We start from the raw sequence: 25,080 nt of genomic DNA on the forward strand, positions 1-25,080 counted from the left end.
AGCAGTTTTTACCAAGCTTTCTAAAACAGACTGGCTTTTTTACCCCCTCACATCAATAGAGCTGAGGTGTAACGTAAAACTCAGAATGGTTGTTAGAATGTATTCCATAGGTCTGGTGAGATGTTTTTCTCCATACCTTAATAATATAGAAAAGAAAAGGAAAAAAACAAAATGAAAAATCAATTTCACTAGAGTCTACTGGGTCTTGAAAAAACTAGTACTGGAATCCAAGAATTTCACTCATTAGGCTGTGATACTCTTCAAAACACAGCAGCAAAAAGTTAAATGGTGATACAGTGCCATTTATTCTATACTGCACCAATAACAAAAGCCTGGAGAGCCAGCCACTTCTGCAGGAAGGTTCTCCTCTAATCTGTATATTCTATACATCTCCCCTGAAGTTTCTGAAATTTCTATAGGGAGGTTACATTTTCACTTTCTCTTCTGCTTTCCATGATCAAATATTATAGTGCCAGACGTCATTGCTAGCCGTGAAAGGATTCATATGTTCATAAAATTAATGGATAGCATTGCTATGAGACAAAAAGCTGAAGGGGGGGAAGAAACAACTCTATTAACAGCACCAGAGAAATGAAATTCTCAATAGCCAGTATCACTGCAAACCCTGTTTCACCACAGCTTTTAAAAGGGCTGTATCACAAGACATTAGTCTTTGCCAGAGACAATTCCCCTCTTTATCCAAGGCGAAGCCTGCAGGGAAAGGTTGGACAGACTCTGCTGGCTCACTGAGGTAAGTGCCTTGTTATCCATTCTGACATAAAGGAAGTGGGAGGGATCCCCCAGAGAAGGGCTCCAGAAGACAGGCGAAAAAATCTGGCGGAAGGAGCCCTACAACCAGACAGGTCTGGGGAATTGGCAGAATGTATGCGAAATTATTGCTAATGCATGGATGAGTAACAAAAAGCCCAGAACAGATGGACTCTTGGGATCCAGCTTCAGATCCAATAGGAGTACCATTGCCCATCCTCTAATCCCATGCCACCCATCCCAGGCACTTTGAGGGCCAGTGGGGTTCTCTTCCAATGTACTTGAAGCGCATCCAGCCATTGTCACTTTCAATACCTCTTTGTAATGTCTGCAGCCCTAAAGTCGCCCTGTAGGAAGCAGCTGCTGTATGAAAAGGGAATGAGCTTCCACTGGAAAAAAAACAACAACTTCTGCTATTGAAAATAGTCATTACTTCACCACTCAGCATGCAAAAACATTAAATACAGGAAATTGCCTCTCTCAAATCTAGTATTGCTAGACATATCAAAAAATACATAGAATTTGCAGGGATCCATCTTTGCTACTCTCAGTTTAAAAATCAGCTTGGATCCCCTGTGGAGGAAGCAACCTACTCTATGAGAACATCTAATGATATAGAAACTAGCAGCAAGGCCAGTAGTCTGCAATGAAGAGAATCATGAAGGCCAGAAAATCTTCATTAAGCAGCAGGTCATTCCAATGGTGATAATCATGCCTTCTATGGAAGACCAGAGCCCAGGACAACCTTTCATGCATCCTTCTGTGTGGGTCGTCAGAAAAAAATGGGGTGATGCAACAGAAAACCCGGCAGACCTCCTAGATCATCTCAAAGGAATATTGTTCCTACAGAATTACCAGTGCCTTATCATGACGTGGAGATCTTTCCAGTCATGCCCTCTGAGGAGTATTTACCTCAAAATGGTTATTGCAAACTACCACAAAGCACAAGCCAAAAACTGTGAAAAAATGTCAAAAAGAATTTTCCTCAAAAGGCACTAAAGCCTGAGTAAGAAATCCTTGCAGTTTTATTTTCATCCTTTTCTTTTGGCCATGTTTATATGTCTTTTCCCTGGACATGTACTGTCCTTACTCAAAGACAAAAAAATAAATAAATGTATGTACATGTATGTAGTAGGGTTATTGAATGTTGAGGAGGGGAAGGAAAATTTATCAGGTCAAGTTTTCAAATCAGAACTAGATCTCCTCCTAAAAGATACCATAGCAATCAAAATGAAGAAATATGCTAAATAAAGCAATTTATAGGGAATAATTTATGGCTGGGATCATAGAGGAGAAGCTTCAAATGAGAGGGAAAGATCCAATACAGGTCCAATACAGCCTGTCTCTGACAATAAATGCCTGGTTAACTCTTTAAACCAAAGGGAAAGTGCACTGTACCAAACACCCAGAGCTCCTTTCAAGCTCTGCATTTGGCAAAAAAACATTGTGATAGTGCTGCTCCTCAAGAAATACAGAACAGTTCTTATGGGAGAAGCAGCATCTCTGAGCCAGGATGTGTCATTTCCTCTGCATAGAAGGTCTTAATGGGAGCAATCTTTGAATCACTGATGTTCTGGGATACAACAAAAAAGAGATATCTCAAAAGAGAATAACTTGCATTTAAAAGAAAAGGAAACCAAAACAACCACAGACTCCACAAACTTCCACATTCCCCTGAAATACTTGCTGTAGGAAATCTGATTAAATGAAGTTGCTCTTTCTGCTGTTCCAGAATTAAAATCTGTGAATGTCTATTATTTATTCACCTTTAAAACATTAAATGTGTAGAGGGGCTTAAATCTCAGAAACATCAGGAATATTTTTTATCGAGAGACAAAAAATAGTTTTAATTTCTTTACATATAACACAGTAACTCACCTCAATATTTCTTGCATCTGATCTCCATCACTTCTAAGTCAAGGGCCAAGTCTGTAGTGGGAAAAATAGAAATCACTTTAATCTATACTGGAAGAAATGGATATTTGTTCTAGTTGACAGACTGGCAGGAGCTCAGTAGAACAATATAAGAGACAAATCTCAGAAGGTTATTTTTTTCTTATTCAACCACAGTACAAATTTCCTGATGAAGCTGGAGTTCTGAAATGCTTGACCAGATCTCTGTGAACCTTCTTACCAAGGTTGAAATTATCATGAATTACTGTTGTACTCATTAGGGAGGTTCTCAGAGACATTAAGTCACCTACTGGCTGACCTTCTGAAGTAGTAGATTTACAAGACTCAAAAAAACCCACCAATATCAGCATTTAATCACTGAAGATTTTTATATAAAGCTTGCCAAGTTAAATCAAAGGATTGAATCTATCAGTCTAAGACACCAGTATTCACACCTGCTCAAAAACCTCATTATTGATTAAATTTTGCTAGCTGGGTTTCCTTTTAATAGATTTATGCCAGGTTAAAAGTGACAGCAATCCCTGATGGTATAATGCAACTTCAATCATTTTTTAAAAGACAGTTCATTTTTGCATGCAGGCAGATAGCCAAAAAGAGCATTTGTGTTGGGACTAGAAGCATTTGAAACATCAGTGGCTAGTTTTTACTTACATCTGAGAAAATGACAGTGTAGGAAAGTTGAAGAATGCCAAGGGTAAAATCTCAGCCATACTAAGGTTAAATGAAACCAGAACTTCTACCCTGAAGAAGATTTTTCAGCAAAAACTCCCTCAAAGTTTTGTAAAAATTAAAGTGGTGTGGTTATGACAGTTACATACATCTTAACAGGCAAGATGTTTGCATAAATGTTTGAGGGTTTGGGCTAGATTCATTTGAAAGTAAGTAACAAAATTGGAACAATTATTCCCTTTTCTTCCAGATCTCAAAAGTTCAGGCAGTAGCTGGAGAAGACCAGCTCTGACCCTTATTTCCACCTTCACAATGTAAGTTCTGAGCGTACCAAAGAAAACAGCACTGCTCTTTATTATGGTGTCCTAACAGATCCTTTCAATAACTAATCACATAGATTTCCTAGTGATTTTCCTATTTCTTTTCCTCAAAATGCCTGATGTAACTCTGTCTTTAACTTACCCATAACAAAATAAGCATGACTCCTCTTCCCTGCTGTTCATTTTTAAAATTATGCAGCTTCAATCTCATACAATTCTCTGGCTTTCAAGCTACCAGCAGAATTTCCCTAGATGTGTACAGCTACAGCTACAGTATATTTTGTTCTTCATTTGTGTTGGACATGAAATTTTAGTTTGGTGTTATGCATTATGGAGAGTCTGGAAGGGAAGGTTGTTCTCTTTGCACTTGGCCCTGAGGGTTGGCAGCAACACTGCAAAATGACTTTATCCCCAAACCAGATGTTCAAGTTGTTTTAATAATATCTTATGTTTCCTTCACAAAATAAAACAAAAACTCACTGTATCAGAATGTTCCAGTGTTACAGCAATGGGATTTTTGCTGTCTGCATTTTGCCCACCAGATGGTAGCACTGAAATGAAATCAGAACTTTTCTTATCTAAGCACTTATCACTCTCATAGGTTGGACACAATTCTTCCTTTGCAGCAGTGGTAGGATTTAATTGCAGGTAATTCCCTAGGGCATCTGTATCCTACAACCTTCTGCATTATCTGATACAAAGCACACATAAGTAAAATGGTGTAAGATGGACCCTCTTCTGTCATGGATTAGGTGTTATCTAGTTTACATCCTTATTTTTTCTTCTCCATTTCAATTTTGTTTCTCATCATTGTAAAAGAGACTAGCAGAAGGAATGTTATTCACATAATATCATGGCTAACATTAGCAAAGTTTAAATTCAGTAGAGTTGAGAACAGCATTGATTTTCTATGAAAACCTTGTTCTTGGTTCAGAGAAGGTTAAAGGCAATGAGAGAACTGCTAAAACACACACAGAGTGTAATGTGTTGTCTTAGAGAGAAGCTACTTTTTATCTCTGTGTTACCTGGTTTTATGTCTTATTCATAGACCAAATATGCTACCCTGGTTCACTTTTGTGATAAGAACATTGTTCAGATGCTGTGAAGGGCAGGTTTTCTCAGCTCACAATGGATAACAGGCAGCAGGGCCCAGAGGTAACAAAACTTTACCTGAGATCCTTCAAGCACATCTGTGCATATAGGCTTTCAGAAAGAAAGAACTTTTAAATACATCTAGTGAATTCAAATTCTTAGTTTTTGTTTCGAATGCTTAATTCAAGTTTCGAATGCTCAATTCAAGAAAGGCTTTATTGAAAACATATTTTTTCACCTGACTTAATTCCAAGCTACTGACTATCTAGTTCAGGCTTAAGCACAGTACCCAAATTCAATAGGAAAGCAGTGCAAATACTTGAGATTTGAATCAGGACCATTTTCTATTCAGAGGTTTGTTCTTTTCCAGGCTTTTGCTCTGTGTAAGTGGCCAACATATCATTGTTTGCAGACCCTTATCTAACACCATTAAGTTTTAGAAAACATATTTTTAGTCCACAGGAAGGATCATTGTCTTATATTTCTGCATGAAAACAAGGCTCTGTACTGAAGATGAAGCTGACAACTCTCAAGTGCTGCAAGAACAGGTCTTCATGAAGTCTAGCTCTACCAAAATTACTGATTTGCTGCATTTCTACAGTCTTGTCTTTTACAGGCACTGTGGGCTGATGGCATATCATTAAGGAGAACTCTTGTATTTAGTTTAGACCTTAGCATTTTGTCTCCTTTGTTGGGGCAGACCTGTCTAAAATTAAAATTCTTGAGAATAAAACTCCAAGGAACACATGGAAGTCATGAGTTTTCTGGTAGGATCAACACAAGTCCCTGAGGTTTAAATGTAAATGCCAAAAAAAAAAAAAAAAAAAAAAAGAGAAAAAAAAAGGGCTAAGAAAGCTTAGCAAATGGTTTGGTGGAGAAGACTACAAATGTCTGGTAAGTATCTTGGTACTATACCATTTGAGGTAGCTGCTGGATTCCTGCCAAGCTTTGAAAGTGAAATGAACCTAGAGTACAGCAGGTTTAAAATATTTTGAATCTGTGCCATCAATCTGGAACTTGAGCAGTATTACTCAATTTTCCATACTTTCTTTCTGAACCTGGCTGCACAGTAAGAAAATTTGAAGTGGTTTTCTATAAACCTGGGTGGCTTCATGTTTTTTTATATAGAAACCATCTGAAGTGTTGTTTTCCCTAGGTTTTGACCCCAAACCAGGCAAGAGTTGGTCATTTCAGCTGAATTTACTTTTGAGGTTTTGGATTCCTTCCAACCTTAAGCTCTCATTCAGTCTGTAGAAGGTTCATATGTGCCTTCTTTGTGAACCTGCTGAATTTACTCATCTCACACAGTCAGGACTCAGAGGTTGTAAGTGAAGGGAAAAGATGTACAAGGAGCAAACAGATGAAGCCTGTAGCCCCTCAACATGCAAAACTTCCATTAATTTTGTTGAGGGAGCCATGCAAGGTGCAGATCTAATCACCTCACCCCTTCGTCAGGAAGGGTGATGTCACGGGACAAGGACTTAAAGTTCAGTTCCTGTCTCTGATGCAGACTTCCCCTGCAGTTTTGGACAAGTCAGCCAGGGTAGAAATCCAGGTCACATGGAAATGAATGGCAAAATTCTTATTGACATGAGGGCAGGATTTCATCTTAATCTGCTTGCATTGGAGCTCTTGATCTCCCACCTGAAGCCCTTTGCTTCATCCCTGATTTTGTCCCAGCCATTTGTGCTACAAACTGAGTAATCATGAGTCTCTACACACTACCTGGAGTCAGCAGGAGCTGATCTCAGGTGGGGCCTCTCAGTGCTCCTGCCATGCAGATGACAGACAGTAATAAATGAGGAGCTCGTGCACTTGACCTGAATGGAAACAGATGGAGAGCGCAAGGCCAGAGGATTTCACTGGACAAGATCACAGCACTGCATGTGCTCCATTGTTAAACTCTCCAGTGTCCTGCAAACATGCAGGATCTTCCTGCAGGCTCCCCTTGCTAACAGGGCAAAGCAATACTTCTGGCACAACAGAAGATTGCATTCATTGACAGAGTATTCACATTAAAAGCTGTTTTTAAACAATAATTTCTGTTAGCTGACTGGTTGAATCTAGGTACAGCGGAACAGTTTAGGTAAGTCAGTAAAACAAAACCATTTATAAATACATTAATTATAATTTTATAAAGCATTTTTCATAAACATCTGGACTTTAACAAACGCTATCAGGCAATGAAGAAAGACTTGAAGTCTGTGTATTTACTTCCAGGTCTAGTTGTACCTAACATCCAAGTACCTCCATCAGATCCTCTGCCAATTTTCAGGTTCAGCATGTGCACATTTCCCACTAGATCCATGTTTCTTCTAGACTGCATGTTCTGCCTACAGCATCATCATTCACTACACATGCTTTGAATACAGCTATTACAGAGGATGATAAATAAGAAACACCAGCATTACAGAGGATGATAAACAAGTAGCACTGTCCACTCCCATGTCTGATGTTCTGCCTGCTTATAAGCACAGAAAAGACTGCATGTGCTATCACCTCTACAAATACAGCACTGATATTTTCATCAGGGTGGGCAATGGTTCCAGCATATCCAGATACAGCTCTAGCTTCAGTTTAGCTCCCCTCCTCACCCCAGATTTATACTTGCTCTTCTAGTTTTGTGGTTTCCCATTCTTTCATTGCCTGGAGGTGCTTCTACACTTTTGTGTGTACCTTGTCTCTTCCATTTCACATGCTTCTTCCAGAAGGCTTCTAACTCTGCACCTTTTTCTATCTAAAGGAAGGTGACCTTGTTCCAAACTAAGGAGCAACTGCATCCTCTCTTTTAAAGAGAAGAAACAATGCACTCTTTGGCTGCATCCATGCTAGTAAACTAAATGTGCTAAGGAATGTTCCCTGGCCCACAGCACCATCTGGCACAGAACAGGCTGCCTCAGTACCATTCACTTCCCTTACCCGCCAAGCTGCCTCCTGGGAGCTGCCCTTGGCATGCACAAGCTCCCCAGCCATATTTGGGAATCATCTAGGACAGTGCTACCTGACCTGGGTCACAGTGTGGCCAGCATCCATGCTAAAAATGTCATAGCAAAAAGTGGTCTTCAGCTCTCAGGAACATTCCCTGGCATGGCTTAATTTCTAGAGTCAGTCTAGGCTTGATTCCTGTGCTGTTAGCTGAGCACACACAGATGACACTGTGCACAGTCCCATCCTTCCAGCTTCTGCACACCAAATCCCCTAGTGATAGGGATGGATGTCAAGCCAGCAAAGCCAGAGGTACAGCAGCATGGACAGGGAGGGAAAAATGAGATTGCCTGCAGTGGAATAAACAAACAACAGAGGAAAAATAAAAGGAAAAAAAAATGTTTCATTGCATGCCTTTCACCTCAAAATACTCCTCTCCTCAATTCACTGTTACATTTCTCTGAGCTCCTGATTCTTTTCCCATCTCCATGTGTTTTCTGCAGCCCCTGCTACTTCCTCTGTGATCTTTTTCCTTCTCTTCACACCTACTCAAAGCTATTATTTCTGAATCAAATCTGACACACATTTCTCAATTCATTACTTTTCTTTCCTATGCTATGCCTCTCTGCTTTAAATTCTCCTCTCCTACATATTTTTCCTCCTTCCTCAAAACTACCAAAAAACTCCTCTGTTTGATTCACTTACTCCTTTGAATTTTCCTTCATATCCTTGATTGCATATTGCTCAAAATCTAGAATAATTCTTGGACTTCTTCCTAATCTCACAGTTCCTTGTTGCCTTCTCTTGACACACTTTTCCTGAAACCATCCTTGACAATTCAGGATACCATGAAGAAATCTTTACTGTTTCTTTCATAATCATAAACCAGTTCCATTGACTCTTATCTCAGCTCCCCTTGACTCTTCTCCCAGACTTTCCATCATCCATTCTCAAATAAAAAGCAGCAAGGAAGAGCACCTAAGTTATTTGCAGCCAAGGGGAGCAGAATAGATTTTATTACACCAATGCCAGTGGTTCCATCATGGTGGGATGGAACTGGTGCTTGCCAAATGGCAGGTGAGGAAACTTGGCCAACCTGGAGATTCTGCAGTAAGACCTCAGGGAGAGGCTGACCCATCCACAGCCTGACACCTATTTTCACCCAAACAGTTATTTGCTGTCCTTCTTTGGGGTGCTACTCCAGATGTTCAGTGAGCATTCATGTTCATTTCCATTCAATTTGTGGATTATGCTGGTTGATTCTGCCTTCCCAGAGGCACTGACTCCTCTGATGGATATCTCACATTAACTGAGGTCCTGAGTCAGTAAAATATTTAAGCTTGTATCTAAAGATATCTCGTTCAACAGCGAGAACAGGTGTACAGAGACCCAAGGTGCCTCAGGCAGGAGTTCACCTGCAGCAGACTGAGGTTCAGCACAGACAAAATGTCAAATCATCTACCCAGGCCCTTGTGCTTTTCAGCCTCAAATCCTGGTGCCAAAACTAAGTGTTTCTGAAAGAGCCCAGGTATATCTACATGGAAAATCAGCCATTCCTGTTGAATGTTACTTTGTGAGGTTTAAAGAAAATACAGAGCACTCCTATAGCTCTCCAGTCCTTATTGCACAATGGCAAGATTATCAGTCAAGTTTCAAGGGGTAAATGACAGCATCTGCCAGCCTTTGAAATCTCACAAACCAAAGGAAGGTCCGCAAGCACTACCAGAATTCCCACATTTGTTGGGCACAGTAACTAAGCTCAAGCAGGAATAACTGGTAACATGCTGTGGTCTGCAATCTTCAGGAAAACAGAATAATCTGATGGTCTGGAAAAAACATTTTGACATTGTTCTTTCATATGTGGCTTGACCTATGAAGCTTTTCTCAAATTTTAAATTAAATTTCAATTTTTGAGCCCATTCTTCTTCTCTGGACAACATTAATTTTATTCAGCAGAAAATCTAATCTGCAAATTTTAAAATATTTCTCTATTTGTAATGTTGGAGGCTTTTCAAAGCTGAGAAATAAACAAGCAAAATCCCCCACAAAACAAAGAAAGAAAATCTTAAAGAAAATTTTAGGAATGAAGAGTCCCTAGACATTGCATTTACATTGCATTCAGAGGCAAAACAAAGTAGGGTGCAGGGAGGGAGGAAAAAAGTATTAATAGAAGAAAAAAATATTTGTTTCCAATTGAAAAAAAAAAAAGAAAATTTAGAAGAAACTGAAAGCTTTTCCTGAAAGTTCTGGTTTTGGAAAAAAGCCATTTTATATTGAAATGTTTTACTCCAAGTATTTTTTCCGTCAGCTCTAGATTAAACTGTTCAAGTTGAACTTTTGCTTCATTAGCTGTTTAGCAGTTTCAGGGCAAATCAACAAGACTCAGACAAGTCTTAGTAATCACCCCAAGTATTCTTTTGTGGTCCAAACAACTTAACATTTTTTTTCTTGGTAGGATTTTACCCCTCCTCTCAATTTTAAGAGCATTTCATAGATTTAATTTGATCTCTCTTGGTCTTTGGGCTCTCAGAAAAAGATTTGTTGAAACTATGTGATAGAAAATTGGGGATTTGGCAAGGAAAACAAACAAAACCAACAACTTTTCACAAGGATACTTTCTGTAGAGGATTTTCTTTTTCTTAAAAAAAATATTAGAAATGCATCCAATTTTCTGCTCTGAAATCTTTAAAGGAAAAGGCTTTTCAACAGAGCTACTTAAATAATTTCAATTATTTTGGATAACTTTTATAAGTTAAAGAATGTGTTTCAGCAATGACAATTTCTGTAATAAGTCATGCTTTCTTATTTTTATAAGCAACAGAGTCCCAGCAGAGATCTACCGAACACCCTCCATTTCAACTTAACTGGGGAAGAGGTCTCAGTCATACTACAGCTCCAGGCATGTACAGGAACAGCTGCTGGCTTTGCACAGACCATGGTTTATTTGTAAATAAATTACTTCTGTTACTGGTAGTGATACCTGCACACAATGGAGGGGTGAGCGATTCTGAGGGATCATAACAGACTCAGAGCAAACCCACTCAAGATAAAGTCAACTGAGACTTTCAGGATCCTGCAGGTTATACAAACTGTTGACTGCAAACTCTGCCAGTCTTCTGTTGCATTCACTTTGTCTTGCACTTGTTTTCTATTGTCATTAAAAATTATGCCAAAGAAAATTTCCAAGGAACCTGGGGACTGCATGCAATCTGAGGAATTTCAGGGTGGAGTTAAATAATTTACTTATCAGGGCCTAAGATCTTATGCTTGGCTGGTGGCTCTTCCAGAAGTGTACTCTAGAAGGATGGAGAGGCCTGGGAAGGTCAGCCTATATTCCAATTCGCTCATGTTCTTTCCCCTCAGCCTCAACACGTTTTGTGTTATTTTGTGTTTTTTTACTCTTCTCATACTTTGCCCAGAGGTGGACACAGCTGTAATATTGCTGTAAACACAGTGCCTCAGTTCTTCTTCCCAACCTTCTGATCAACCACAGCCTGGATGGTAATAGTGAACAGAACAAAGCAACATTCTCCCTCAGAAAGAGTTATAAACCCTTGCATCTTTTGCAGATACACAAAAGTTTAAAGTGAGAGTTATGTGCCTTTCTTACGGTATTGTCTCATTGCAAACACCAAATGTTTATGATCTCTCCCACTTGCTTACAGATCCTTTACCCAGTGATATACTCACTTCAGTACCCAACATGCAAAAGTCTTGTCTTTATGCCTATGAGTGAGACCTTCACTCAAAACTTTGTATTTTTTTTTTAATCAAGGGCATAGAGTTGCTGATCCCATCTTGCTGATTTCTTTGCTTGTAGCCTGAAACCTTTTCTGGCTCCCTACCCAGCCAGCCAGCACTTATTCTCTCAACAGCAATAATCACATCCAAATTAGATTTGCTGTTAAAGAGCATCCCATTTCTTTCAGAAACAGGAAAAATGAAAACATGTATAGGAAAGCCTTTATTCTTATCCACAGCAACAGGATGTAGGGTTACCATGGGTCATGCAAGCATATGGTGCAAAAGGTGAATATTTGTTGAGAACCTTTGCTGTTGAGATCAGACTGTAGAAACTGCATTTTCTCCATAAGGGTTTGAGCATTCCTACTGGCAATGGCTGTTTGTTTCAATTCACACAAAAATTTGATTTTGGGCCGACCGCAAATACTTATTTATTTTGGGTTCAACCATTGAACCATCTCCCACTAGCCTCAAGGAACATTTGGAAAAAAAGGTCACAACTTCTATAATTCTAATCCAGAATATACTTCGTAGGTCAGAGTTTCACACTGTTTCATCCCTCTAAATTAAGGAGTCCCTAATCTTTTCTTCCTTTTTATACCCAGCCACTTTTGCTCTGAAAGTTGCAGGCCTACACAGGGACTTGGGTAAGAGAATTTGGGTTAGTCTCTGCTGTAGACCTTTCTGATAAAAGAGTTTCTGTTACTAAGGTGAGCTCTAGGCACTGGGAGAATAGAGGGATTCTGTACAATTACCTTCTCCAACATGCTTCTCTAAGCACCTCTCTCAAAACCAAAGAACATTATGAAGTCACTTCTCCTGACTTCTCAAAAACATCCCAACAAAATAACCAAACCAAGAACTAAAAACAGTATAAAAAGAGATTACTAGAAGAATTAGAAGCATGGGGTAGCCTATGTTTGAGGAGAAATCTCGAGCTCTTCAGCCTTGAAAGAGACAAATAGGGGGGAGAAAGACATGCAAGAGCTTCTATAAAGTAATTTTTCCCACTGCTCATAATGAAAAAATGAGAAGTCATCAAAAGAGTCTTAAGTAACTAATTGAAGTAAATTAAAAGTATTTTAATTAAGAAGGTTCAATTTAACTGTGGAATCACTTAATCACTTCTATTTACAAGCAGAAAATATGAACTGAACTTTTTTATTTTCTAGGAATATAATGACTACAGTTCTTGACTGGAATGTGGGGCTTACACTTTATTTAAAAATAAAGGTTTTCTTTAAGGGTGAATGTATACACATACAGAAAGGATGAGATTTCAAGGGTCTGCAGTAGACCATGAAGGCACACTTTAAAAAGCAAGTTTATTGGAAAATCCTGCAGCTGTCTCATTACATTAAAAATATTGATCAATAACCCAGGAATGTTTGACATGCAATAATTATGTCCTAATATACCTTGAAAATATTTTTAAATATTTCTAGGCAAAGTTATTTGCCTGAGAGAAAATATTTGGATCTGAGAGCTGCCACAGACAAAACACCACTGAGGAGTTAAACCTGACTGGTTTTTTTTCAGATAGGTACATTGCTTTGTTGAAAAGGGATGTGAAGTGCCGGAGGAATTACTGAGTTCATTCACACAAATATTTGTGGTAACATGACACCAGTAGTACTCTGTGAGTGGGCACTAGTAGATTACCCATTAAAAGAGCCCTATTAGAGTCTGGAAGTTGGGCAAAGGTTCTGAACTGCAAAGTGAGCATCTCAGCCTTTAATGCTGTTCATAAAATCACTGCTTATATGACTTATCTGAGGAGCTGCTGAAGGATTGTTTAATTCAATGAAAGAAAATGTTCTTTCAGCATTTTAGGCCTTGCAATGTAACACAAAGGAGTGCTGGTATTTTCTGGCATTAGCCATAGGATATGGGCTGGGTCATTAAAGACGCAGCCACTGGATTTAGGAGCTAAATTATATCCCCTTACTCTCCAGATATTTTTTTACTCTTGGAAAATTATATAAGAAAAGCAAAAGTTTCAGCCCAAACTAACAACTACTGTAGAAGAATTCAAGCAATTAGTAAAGAATTAATCAATAGCCATAGAAGAGAAGACAGCATAAACTCTCAGAACTCCCCGCAATCATACACAATCATGTAGTGATGACTTTGAGATCTCTGTCAGCAGTCATCATCTGTGTTCCCCATGGTTTACCATTGCCATGCACTCTGAGGCTCATGAGGCTGCCCAACCAACTCTTTAGGTGGGAGCGCTTCTGGAGGTTTCTGTGAGCCAGTTCCTGTGGCTTTCCATTTCTAAGGGCTGCATTGGCTTTATATTTGTTCTCAGGAAACAGAAAGCCAGTGACTCCTGAAATTCTCTTCTGAGAGCATTTAGCATCATGAGTGCTTACAAGAAAGGGCATTGTTATGATCATCAACTTATTCCCTCAGAAGAAGTCCCATGGATTTGCCTGAAAAATACTCTGAGACATTAATGGCAACTATTGTACATTCTTGGAGCTTGTTTTCTGCCCTATCTGTCATTCTTGATGTATAGTACTTCTGGCTAACCACAGTTAACCACCTTTGGTTCAAGAAACCCATTACATTCTGGCACTGAAACCTCTGTTCTTCTGCCCTGAAGTCTCTAACATCATCTCGGTGCAGCAAGATGTATGATGTTTTGCAATAGTGCTCAACGTGAATAAATTTGTTAAATGCTCCAGAATACATTCTCATAACCAAACTATTTCTGCTAACCCATGCAAATATTCATAAAAGGTTGGCTGAATAAACTAGAAATTTATGGACTGCTGAACACAATTGGTTATTAATTCATCTGGAATCCTGTGGGGAGGAAGGGAGAACATACTACAAATTCATAAATGGTTATTTTCTGAGATGTAACATACAGCAATTTAAATTTAAACAATACCTTTCTCATTAAAAAACAATGTAATTCAAAATGATGAATCAAAAGCAAGCAAGATCTTCCTATTGTTTCAACTTTTTGTTTGTTTATCAGCATTCTGTTTCTTAGAAACCTGTTAATACTTGAACTCTGATAATGTACTCAGGTCCTTGGAGCAAAGAAAGCTACACATTATGAGACCTAAGGAGCAGAAAAGATTATTTAAAATTCCATTAGCACTTCTCCAACAGTCAGCACAGGGACATTTTGACACTACCTAGTGACACCCTCCTGATCTCAGCATGTTCCATTTCACTTCCAACACCTTTGCAAAAATCTATGCTTAGGCAAGGATCTCCCTGAAAAGAGCCCTCATAGACCACTCCATGCTTCCTCTCATAATCATGCATATTCTAATCATGCCCTTTTCAAATTGAAGGCTTTTATTTTATCAATTTTGTGATAAATGGACACTTTCTGAGGCTAAAAGGGTGATCTGTGGAGTAGTTTCTATCACATAGATTCCCGTGGTAATATGGTCTGTTTTTACCTCAAGTGATTTATAAATTTGTACATGAAACCACTCCTAAGTCAATTCAATAACCAGCAGTTGCATTTTGCAGTCTGAGTACAGCTCCGTCACAGCCAAATCTGTGTGTCAAAAGGATATGCACCCAGATCATCTTGTTCCAGAAGTGCAGTCTCTAATCCACACAAATTTGTCTCATTTTGGACTCTTTCTTAAGCAGAAAAAAAATTAGTTTGAGCTTCTCTGTGGCTGTCCCCAGAGTCTTTCCCCTTGTAATCACAGGAGCGTTCACTGTCATCCCCTAGCGAAATGGAATATTTATAAGAAATCAGGGAATAGGTTTGCTTAGAAATATTAATGAGGCTGTGAATTTCTGGGTGGCCTCTCTCTTTTGAAGTCCTTCCACTTGCCCAGTTACCTTACTGATGTTCAGTCAACTTCCTTTGTCACAACGCACAAATCGTGGTAGGTTTCCTAAATAACCAGCCTTATTCATCCCAATTGGATATTAGTTCTCACTCAATTTAAGGCTTTTTTTTTTTTTGCTTGGCATGCATTGCATAGATTTTTATAACACATCATAACTTCTGTCCCAAATAAGCACATCATCAATCATTATTTCCAGTCAAAGAGATTTTGGTACATCTTATGTGTCAGTGGAATCCTGCAATGAAAGCACTTCAACTTATCTGCCTGAGGAGAAGATTCTAACTCAACTTGCCAAAACCACAGACAGAAGGAAAAAAAAATTAAAAATTAAAATAATTTCAAGAAATAATGTAGGTTTGGCCTTTCCAGCTTTTGTCACAGGCTAAGAGATTGCTTGATAGCTTTGCCTCCCTTCTAAACCTGTACAGTGGCCATACCATCACTCAAGTTCACTGACTTCTGACTTCATTTAGCACATTCTAAGTCTGCTAAGCCCTTTCATTTTCTTCCACAAGGCTCTGAAAGGATTATTTGTACTGTATGAATGTTTTGGCACAATACTAGGATCTAAATTTTTGTGTTACATCCTTGGTACATTTCTGACCATTAAAAGATAATTATAACTTATACAGTTATAAGACTACCTATGCCCCATCCAGTAGACATGCTAAACAACGTATGGTTATCAGAATGGCATTCAACTGTTTTAAAAGCTGAGAGTTGGTCAGCTAGCTTTACTATGTTGGTGTGATTTTTGTCACTCAGATTATTATCTTTTCTGCAGAAAAATAATTTTATTGTTCCAATAATAAGTAACCACTAACCTCTCTGTTAACTGTTAGATATTTCAATTACATTGTTTTGAAATTGAATATACAAACACTGCTGGTATCACAAAATTATTTTGAAGAAAGAAGATATACCACAACAGAGAATAATCACATCCCACATCTGCTCCACATCCAAGCTCCCACCACTCTTCGAAACAGAATGCACAGAAACAGATTTCAACTCACCTCTCTTTCCCTCTCAGGGACCTTCTCATCCTGGTTCTTGAAAACTGCATCTGGGAAAGCGATTTTCTCTTGCTCTCTGCTTGCCACAATAAAGCACATAGACCAGCTCAGCAGCTCCTGCTGCCTCACAGAAGTGTTCTTTAGTAGGACACTTCCTAGGAGACCTAGGAAGTCTGGAGGTTTCCAAGGCCAGACTAAATTAAAGCTCCAAGTAACCTGGTCTGATCTCAGAGCTGGCCCTGCTCAAGGAGAAGAAGAAGAGGTCTCCTGATTTAGTCCATCATTCTACACTTCAGAATGTGATGAAGTTGTATCTCCTCCTTACTGACTTTAGAGAAAAATAATAATCATGACAATCCTCCTACAAACACTCCTAGAAGCCCCATATTCCTTGGGGTAGTCAGCCTTAATTCTCCTCCAGCCTTAGAACTGCAATCAGCTGTGGGTATCAGCAATCTTGTGTCTGTTAAGGACATGCCAACTAAGATGTTATTCACAGGTGCATCCCGTTTGAACAAGAACCATGGCCCTCTTCCTCTGATCACTGACCCATTATTATCATCATTCAGACTGCAAATGAGATTGCTATTACTTCCTTTAAACTTTTTTGCATCTTGGTTTTAGAGTAGAAGCATGCCAGAAAGCAAGGTCTGAAACAGAACACAAGATTACAGAAAAGTGGTCTGAAAGTCCCTAAAGGACACTTGAAAACATTTATGTATTCCTTGGTTTATATCAAGGATATGGTTTATATCGAGGATATGGTTTACATCAAGGATATAAACTCATATATCATGGATACCAATGCAAATTCTGACTCTGCTGATCCCAATTGGAAGTCAATGAGAAAGTCAGGATTCCCTTGCCCAGGGAACCTTAGCCTGATAATATGAACATGCCTTAAAACATTTTCAGATATGATAAAATTAAACCTGCATTATATATTTGCAAGATTAATCCCTAAGATCTAAACCATGCATTTATTTCTGGCCAGACAAAGTAATAAACTGGACCAAAATCTAAAATAAAATCTAGAGCTAATAACTCCTGCAAATTCATAAATATTTGTCTTATTTAAGCAGTTACACTGAACCCATTATATATGCCATAACTTTAACTGTTCTACCCTTTTTGGAGAATCTAACTCCAAATATGCTGCTCATTCAGGTTGATGTCTGTCCTAAACAAAATTTACCCAGTTTCACACCGAAATGCTGCAGATCAAAGGTCTTACACATTGGAATAGAGATACTTACATGAGAAAAACCACTCACAGATATTGCAATGTGAAATCAAGACTGTATTTTTCTTATGTACAGTTCAATGTCTAAAATTATAAGCTTTCAACATGATAAATCCTATAATTACAGATCCATAATTTTTTTTCATTTAAATATGTTTTTGTATTGCATTTCTTCTTAGAGAAAGGCATAATTTCCCATGTATATTCCCTATGTCTATGCCATCTAAGTATGTTTGCATGGATTTTTTTGTTTTGTGTATGGAATTTAAATGCCACAATGACAGGCAGATCAGTCAAAAGGGAAACTAAGATAGAAGTGTAGCAATATATTGTCCCAAAAAAATCTCTTTTGCAAACAACTTACAGACCTTAGCTTCCCAAAAAAAGCCAACAATAATTCCCTCAAACACAGACTCTTGAGGTTAAAAAAGATAAGTCTAAATAGTGGTTTCTTACATAAGATTCAAGTCTAGCATACCTTATCAGGGTCAGTATTTCCATGTTCTGGATGTATGAAATATTTCCTGAGCATGATTTTTGTAATAGGTCTTCTTCTATAACCTCTATATTTAAATTCTGATAATTCAGCTTTATCCTGCCTTCTAATTCTTATTTTCATAATCTCAAGACCTTGGTCTGGCTCAGGTTATCATTTTAAACTACTGTTGGAGCCTCATTTTTAGCCTCTCTTAATTCTTAGATGAATTTTATAGCCCCTAATATCACTATATCTACTTTGGAAAGCAGTGATTTACTGTGACTGCTCTGCAAAACAATAATCTGTGATTCTTAAAAGAATCATACCTTGATTGCCTCTGTCTTCTTTTCTTGAGACTTCTTCCGGAATAAATTTCCCTCCACTCCATGCAACCTCCTCTCTGCTGAGTGATTACTCCACGTATTTATTTGGTCTTTACCTGGCTACCTCAGATATGAGAAATAGCAGCTGGCCTTGCAAACTCTAACCTGTTGTATCAAAGAACCTGTTCCACTGATTGCGTTTTCATTTTTATACTTTTAGAGTAAGTCAGAAATTCCACAAAGATGAGCTGGTACAAATTCTGCTGTAAGACAGGTCTTGTAGAAAAGATTTCTTCAGTCCGAATGGAAATTATAATTCCTCGCTATTGATTTAGGGCATACTTTTTAGAAGAGCCCATATCCTCCACTCTGACCCCACCATCCAAACCCAACTTTCAGAAGACTTCAATATTTGGAAGAGTATTTGTTGAATATCTAAGTCTAGTTTCTAAAACCGAAAAGTCATCGAGAGTTCCACATATCCAGGAAAAGTTTTCATGTTCAAAAACAAATGCATTGTACCACCTTAGCAGTTATTATTTTCAAACAGATGTGCTTGCCTTTTTATGGGCACTTCTTCATATCTTTACCCAATTAAAAAAGGATATGTTTTCGTATTTTGGATATCCACTTAATTCACAGGAAGCACCAGTGTCTTTCCCTGAGACAAGCAGGGGACAAGGACAAGTGGGTGCAGAGAGCAGAGCCCATCTGCTACTGAAGATAGAAGGTTCCTAAAGCCTTAATGGGACACAATATAAATTTACAAAGGCACTGGCAGCAGGGGGAGGAGAGGTAACCACAGCTTCAAACTCTCCCTTTTCCAGTCCCTAGTGAGAGAGATTCAAGAGTGATTTTTTAGTTCTGTTGCTGCCCAGGACCAAGACCACAGCCAAGACAACCTGGCTGGCTATTTGTCTGCAAACATGGTGGATATGTGCACAGTCCAGCTCCCACTTATCTCCATTATCTGACATTTAGTCAGTCTTCAGTGTTCCTCTTGAATTAACAGCCACGGTTCTTAAATTTTTCCGGTAGACTGTCTATCATTAACAGCTCACTGAACATAACAGGCCACCAGTGTCACCCTCCTTCCACTGTGCAGTTCCATGATCAGATAAAGTTATATCTCAGTTTTATTTCCTGTACTCATTACAATCTTTTTTTTTTTATATGCTAGACACTTTATTTCTTACTTCTCCTATTTTTGTCTCTTATACATGAGCTAAGACAGCTGCATAAGGCAGCACAAGTATTTTGTCACAGTAATATGGTGTTCCACACTCGAAATCACTCCTTTGGAAAGCCCTGGGATTCTGGCAGACACCATAAATTACCGTTTCGTCACATCCACACCTCTAAAACACCATTCACAAGCACTGCTCATTATGGTATTTGGCTGAAATGCCCCATCTGTCCTCACAGTCCAGGCTTTTAGCATACCCTAAACTGAGCCAAATCCAGTCTGTTTTTGCTGACAGGTAGTCTTACTCCCAAACTTTTGCTGCTCAATAGACAGTGCTTTTTTTTTTTTTCCTGATCTATTTGCACCTCACAATTCTAAAGCCTCCCATTCTGCTCTATATCAAAAGTTTGACTCAGCCCAGAAGTACCAGGATTCTTTAATCAAAGAAGAACTGTCTCTGGTGCATAAGGCAGGTTGGTCAGCAAGGCTCATTCCACACTCTCTGAGGAAGAGATCTGTAATCTCTGAAGGAACACACAAAACTTCAACAGGCTCCAAATGAAGGCTTTTCTTGACCCATTCCTTCATAATTTCTGACCACAAGCACCCTCCCTTCAAACAGCACAGGACTTGGGTCAGCAATGCTCTTAGTCTGGTCTTCTGCCAGACTGTGAATACAAACTGCTGGTGTCACCTAGTCCTACAGGAGTGAGACTAAAATTAGTGGGTTTCCATGCTTATCCCTGCTCATGGCAGGAAAGCGTGCCCCTGTACCTCTTTATTCTGCCTTTCCTCTTCCCTGTGGCTTGACTACACCTTGTTAGCTGATGTGAACAGTTCAAAATGAATTGTTTATCCATGATTACATGTATTCAGTACCCCATGCTACCTTTGAGACCTTGGAGCCTTGCTGTCTGACAACCCCCTCCCATGTGTCTGGGTCTCAACCACCCTTTCCAGAGAAGCAACCAAGATATTTGAAGCAGCAGTTTATCCGCAAGAGGAGAAAAGAGCCCAGGCTGGAAAATGGTAAAATGGCACCATTCATACAATATAAAAAGATTATTTGTCCTCATGTGTCTGAGAATTCTCTGGAACTAGTAAGGAGTTTAAAAATCAGGCTTGCTGGGTTCTCAGATAATTGCTCATGAAAAAAAAACTCCACAGAAAATAAAAAGAAGCCTCTTGAACTCTAACCCTTACTTCTGCTCCAACATGCAAATTAATTAAAAAACCAAACAATAATTAAGTCCAAAGTGGTCTTTCTGTCCTTCGGGCAGGTCCCTTTTGTCTGCTCAGCAGGTACCTCTACCTTCACCCTTTGTAGCTCTCAGGGATTCTGGACAGTGCCAGAGACAGCCTTGAAGATGGCTCACAAAGGTCTGGGGACTGTAAAGCATTATCTATAGATAGCCTAAGAGCAAGGAAATAGGATTTCTGCCAGCAATTTTTGCCCTGACTCTTCCAGAAACCTGGCAGAAATCCCATGACATTAATTTCTGCTTCGATCAATGGCATCTCACACAACTTTATGTACTCACCTTCTTCAAGTATTCATTTAATATTTTATCAACCACCTTTTATGTTTCTCCCATGGCCAAACAGGATTTTGGCTCTTGAGCCAACAAATCTCATTCCTCTCTTTCACTTTTCCCCCTCTCTATGATTAACTTATCCTTGCTCGCGAAGTGATGCTGTTTCTCGTGCCACATGCTTCTCTAAATTTCCGTGATCTTTGCTTTTCCACAATTCTCTGACCTCCAAATCTCTTATTGCTGCATAGTCCTGTCACCAACACCTCCCTAACTTCCCATTTTTTTCACACAATCATACTTATCTTCATCACCTCCTGCAATCAACACTTTGCCTCAAAGGTCCATAAAGAGTTGGAAATTTTTGTATTATTGACCAGAAAACAGAATCTCAGCCTTCATCAAAGTACTGTCATTTATGAAAGCATTGCAAGGGCTCTCAAAACACCATTAATGTCCATTTTCCCTCAAATGACAAGTTTTTTATTTAGAAGTGTTTTATCTAGAGATTTCTTCCAGAGATGAATCATAACAGATCAATAGAAACATACTCCAGGAATAGAAAAACTGAACTCCTTTGCATTTCAAAAGAATACAGAAAGCCATCTTTTCCTTCCAGCTGAAAAACAATATGAAATAATTTTTTAATCCCACAAAATTAATGCCACAATATTTTTCATTTCATCTTCATTATGATCTTGATGACATGTAAAAGAAAGTTTTTGTGATCCAAATTTCAAAGTAGGACTTTATAATGAGGGACTTGATCAACCTATGAGACAGACTTTGAAACCACAGAATTAAAGTGAAGGAAATGGATGAAACACAGTACATTAACACAACAGCAGTCAATCAAACTGATGAATCATGGGTTATAAATTCTTCTTAATTTTTTTAAAATAATGCAGATTTCCTGGGACTTGACCTTATTACACTTTTTTTTCAGAGATCCGGCAACATAAACATGAATTTAATGACTTGTGTCTTGGTAAACTCTTCTGGACTGTAGCCTTAGATTTTATCTGCTTGTGAGTTCCTCATCCAGATTCTTCCAAGAAAAAAGAAAAACCTAAACAAATCAGTTAAACCACACAGTTTCAGGTAAAAAAAGCTTTAAAAGAAAAACAGGAATTGCATGGTAGTGCTAGTGGAATGCACTCTTAAAGGATCAAGGTGGTGTGTCACTCACACCGACTTACAGTTGCCTTGGGTAATAAAGGATTAATTTTCCCTCTCTTGGAATGGACACATTCCATAAGATGTTCCTGGCCTTTCATTACCCCTTGAACATTGAACACTATGAGGTGGAACACACCAAGCATCGTTCCTTTGTCTTGGAACAGGAGGAATAGAGGCATGTGCACGGGTTGGGCTTTCCAGGGATCTGCCAGAACAGCAAATCAGGATGCACAGCAGCACCCAGAGGGACTCTCTCAGGAGCAGAGCTGGGAAGGCACTACTGGTGCTTCCTTTCTCTCTATGAAAGGAAAACACAACTTTGTCCTTTTATGGGAAAAAACCCTTACTGTGTACACAGGTGCTGATCCAAAGCCACTGAAATCAACACAAATATTTGCATGCTCTTCAGAGGACCCTGAATCAGACTTACAGCCATTTGCTCCAGCTGGCATGTGGAGGGGGAGGCAGAGTCAGGTTCCTCATGGCTCTTTGCTCTCCTGTTCACCCTCACAGGTGAGGAGTTCCTGCACCACCAGCACCCAGGCTGGGGCCACTACATCAGTAGTAAAAGTGGTCAGGGAACAACAAGGGTGTCAGATAGAGAAAGGGGGGGAGGGATGATGGAAAGCTTGTTCTCCAGTTGTGCTGACTAAGGATTGTGCTTACTTCTCCCATCTGATCACTACAAAATTATTTATAACTGTCCTTGTGGGAAAATACAGAAGATAATAATGAATGCTATACAGCAAACAGCTGAATCACAGTGTCCCAACCTCACATTTTCCAGCCCTTGAACTCAGCCATCTACGGAGTGCCAGAAACTAGAATGCATTTTTATAAAAGAAAGTGCTCATATCTATCAGGCAGCCAATGTTTGCCTGCCATTGGCTGCTGGAATCATAGCTTTCATCTAAATTAAGAGTGGTCACAAATATTCTCATAAACTCAGTAGTCATCCAGCTGTGTGGTGTGAGCCGACAGCTGTGTGACACACAAGAGTCAGAATAGAACTGGCAGGTGAGCCAAGGAAGTTTTGGCTGTCCTTTGGAAGGGAAGACTTCTGCAATGTTATTTAAGCCTTCTCTGAAATCAATTGCACAGCAATCACACAAAAAAGAAAAGCGTATTTCATAAGTCTTATGAGCCAGGAGGAAAACATCCTGTGAGATGGACTTTGCAACTTCAAATTCTAGGTCTGTTAGCTAAGAGTTAAATTCAATTGTGCAATCAGAAAATACAGCTTAAAACCTGATTCCCAAATTAAAGAGCCCTGTTCTCCTGTCTGTAAGTTCTCACAGTCCTTCCTAGCTGACTGCATTTGCTACCACCTCAGCTTTAATGCTCTATGTTGTCACCTGGATTTCCTCCCATTTTGTTACATGACCACCTCTAAAACTGTTTCCAAACATAGCTGTTAACCAATAACATGCTTCCCATTTATCATCCAAATAAGCAACATTTTGTTTAATATTAATGGATTGCCACATGTTTGTCCAGGGAGAAGGGACACAGAAACTTTGGAGGTGAAGTTTGTCATTAAAAATATTTCCCAGCTGATGATTACTGAACTATTTATAAATAGTCCTGTAGGACAATTGTAAGGTACTGATGAGGCAAGATCATCCTGTAGATTAGATGTGCCTTAACCTTGCCCACAGATTACCTTCCTGTGAATCCCAGCATACTTTTTTTTAACCCTATCCTTCCCACAAGGTAATTTTAGATTGCAGTCTCAAATATCCAGGGGCAAACAGTTCCAGCAAGATTAGTATCAGTGGTGATGCATCCAGACACATCCAGAGCTATGCTGGACTGAGGGAAAGAAGAGGGATAGGAGGAATGTTTTAGATGTGTGACTAACTGTGATATCCAGAGGGCATGAGGGAAAGAGAGAACATGAGTCCAGCTGTATCTGTAAAGAAAAGGAATGTTCAGACCCAGATGGAGCAGGAAAATCTTCCTGGAAAAAGGTACTTAGTGTCAGTTTATCATTACAATGTTTGGGATGCAGCTTTTTACCATTATTGAGTTCATTTGATGTTTAGTTACAATTACAAGCCAAAATAAAAGCCCTACTTCTAAGTAATCTAGAGGCAGATCAAACAAACCAATCTACAATCCAGGAAAAGGTTGCCTAGGGTGGCTCAGAAAGCTGGAAATCACAACAGAGAGATAATGATGTTTAATCAGACTTAGTGTGAGTTAGTCTTTCAGGCCTCTACCAAGTCTGTGACCCTATGGAAACCTCAAAGCACGAGGTATAGGTGTTATAAAATGTGCATATAGAATAAAAAGGCAATTGTAGGGCAAAAGGACAAAAATATATCCTCTCTTCTGTCTTTCAGGAACACCATATTCTGAACATCAGATATCAGAATGCTGGTGAGAAAAAAATATTTGTTATGCTTCAGAAAGATGTAGTACAGAGATCTCAGTCCAAGAGCACAAACCTGTCACCATGAAAAAGGAACTTAAGTTTTTTTAACTCCACCTCATCCCACAGCCTATAAATTTTGGGACTGAGGTTCAAGGTGCCTATATATCTTTAGGTGTATCTGTGAAAGAGGGCAGGAGGCAGAAGTGCTGATGCAAAGTTATCAAATTCCTCCATGGAGGACTACTCAGGGCACTTTAGGGACTGAGTTATGCCAATGCTTCCTTTAACCTTTGCTGTGAAGAGCCTGTCCCTTCTACCTTCTCAGATAAAATAGGACAAGATTTGCTATCTTATTTCAAAGTGCTCTGAACAAGTATAACTGTTAATTAATACACAGAATTAAGTCAAGATACTGACTGCAGTCTATTGTGAATAATAATCTTTTCTCAAACTTATTACCTAGTTGTTGGCTTCCCACATT

At 39.0% G+C, this 25,080-nt stretch overlaps 1 long non-coding RNA gene across 2 annotated transcripts in view; it reads right to left on the reverse strand.

Moving 5' to 3' along the window:
* LOC141728760 (uncharacterized) overlaps positions 1–25,080 on the reverse strand; it is a 90,041-nt gene that overhangs the window by 41,526 nt on the left and 23,435 nt on the right. Inside the window, exon 5 of one of the 2 annotated variants that reach the window (XR_012579922.1) lies at positions 2,647–2,697. This is a non-coding gene — a long non-coding RNA (uncharacterized LOC141728760). Of the gene's footprint in view, positions 1–2,646; positions 2,698–20,635; positions 22,113–25,080 lie in introns of those variants that run through there. The other variant, XR_012579923.1, reaches the window with a different exon arrangement.

This window comes from Zonotrichia albicollis, chromosome 4 (assembly GCF_047830755.1).
Source record: "Zonotrichia albicollis isolate bZonAlb1 chromosome 4, bZonAlb1.hap1, whole genome shotgun sequence".
Classification (NCBI taxonomy): Eukaryota; Metazoa; Chordata; class Aves; order Passeriformes; family Passerellidae; genus Zonotrichia; species Zonotrichia albicollis.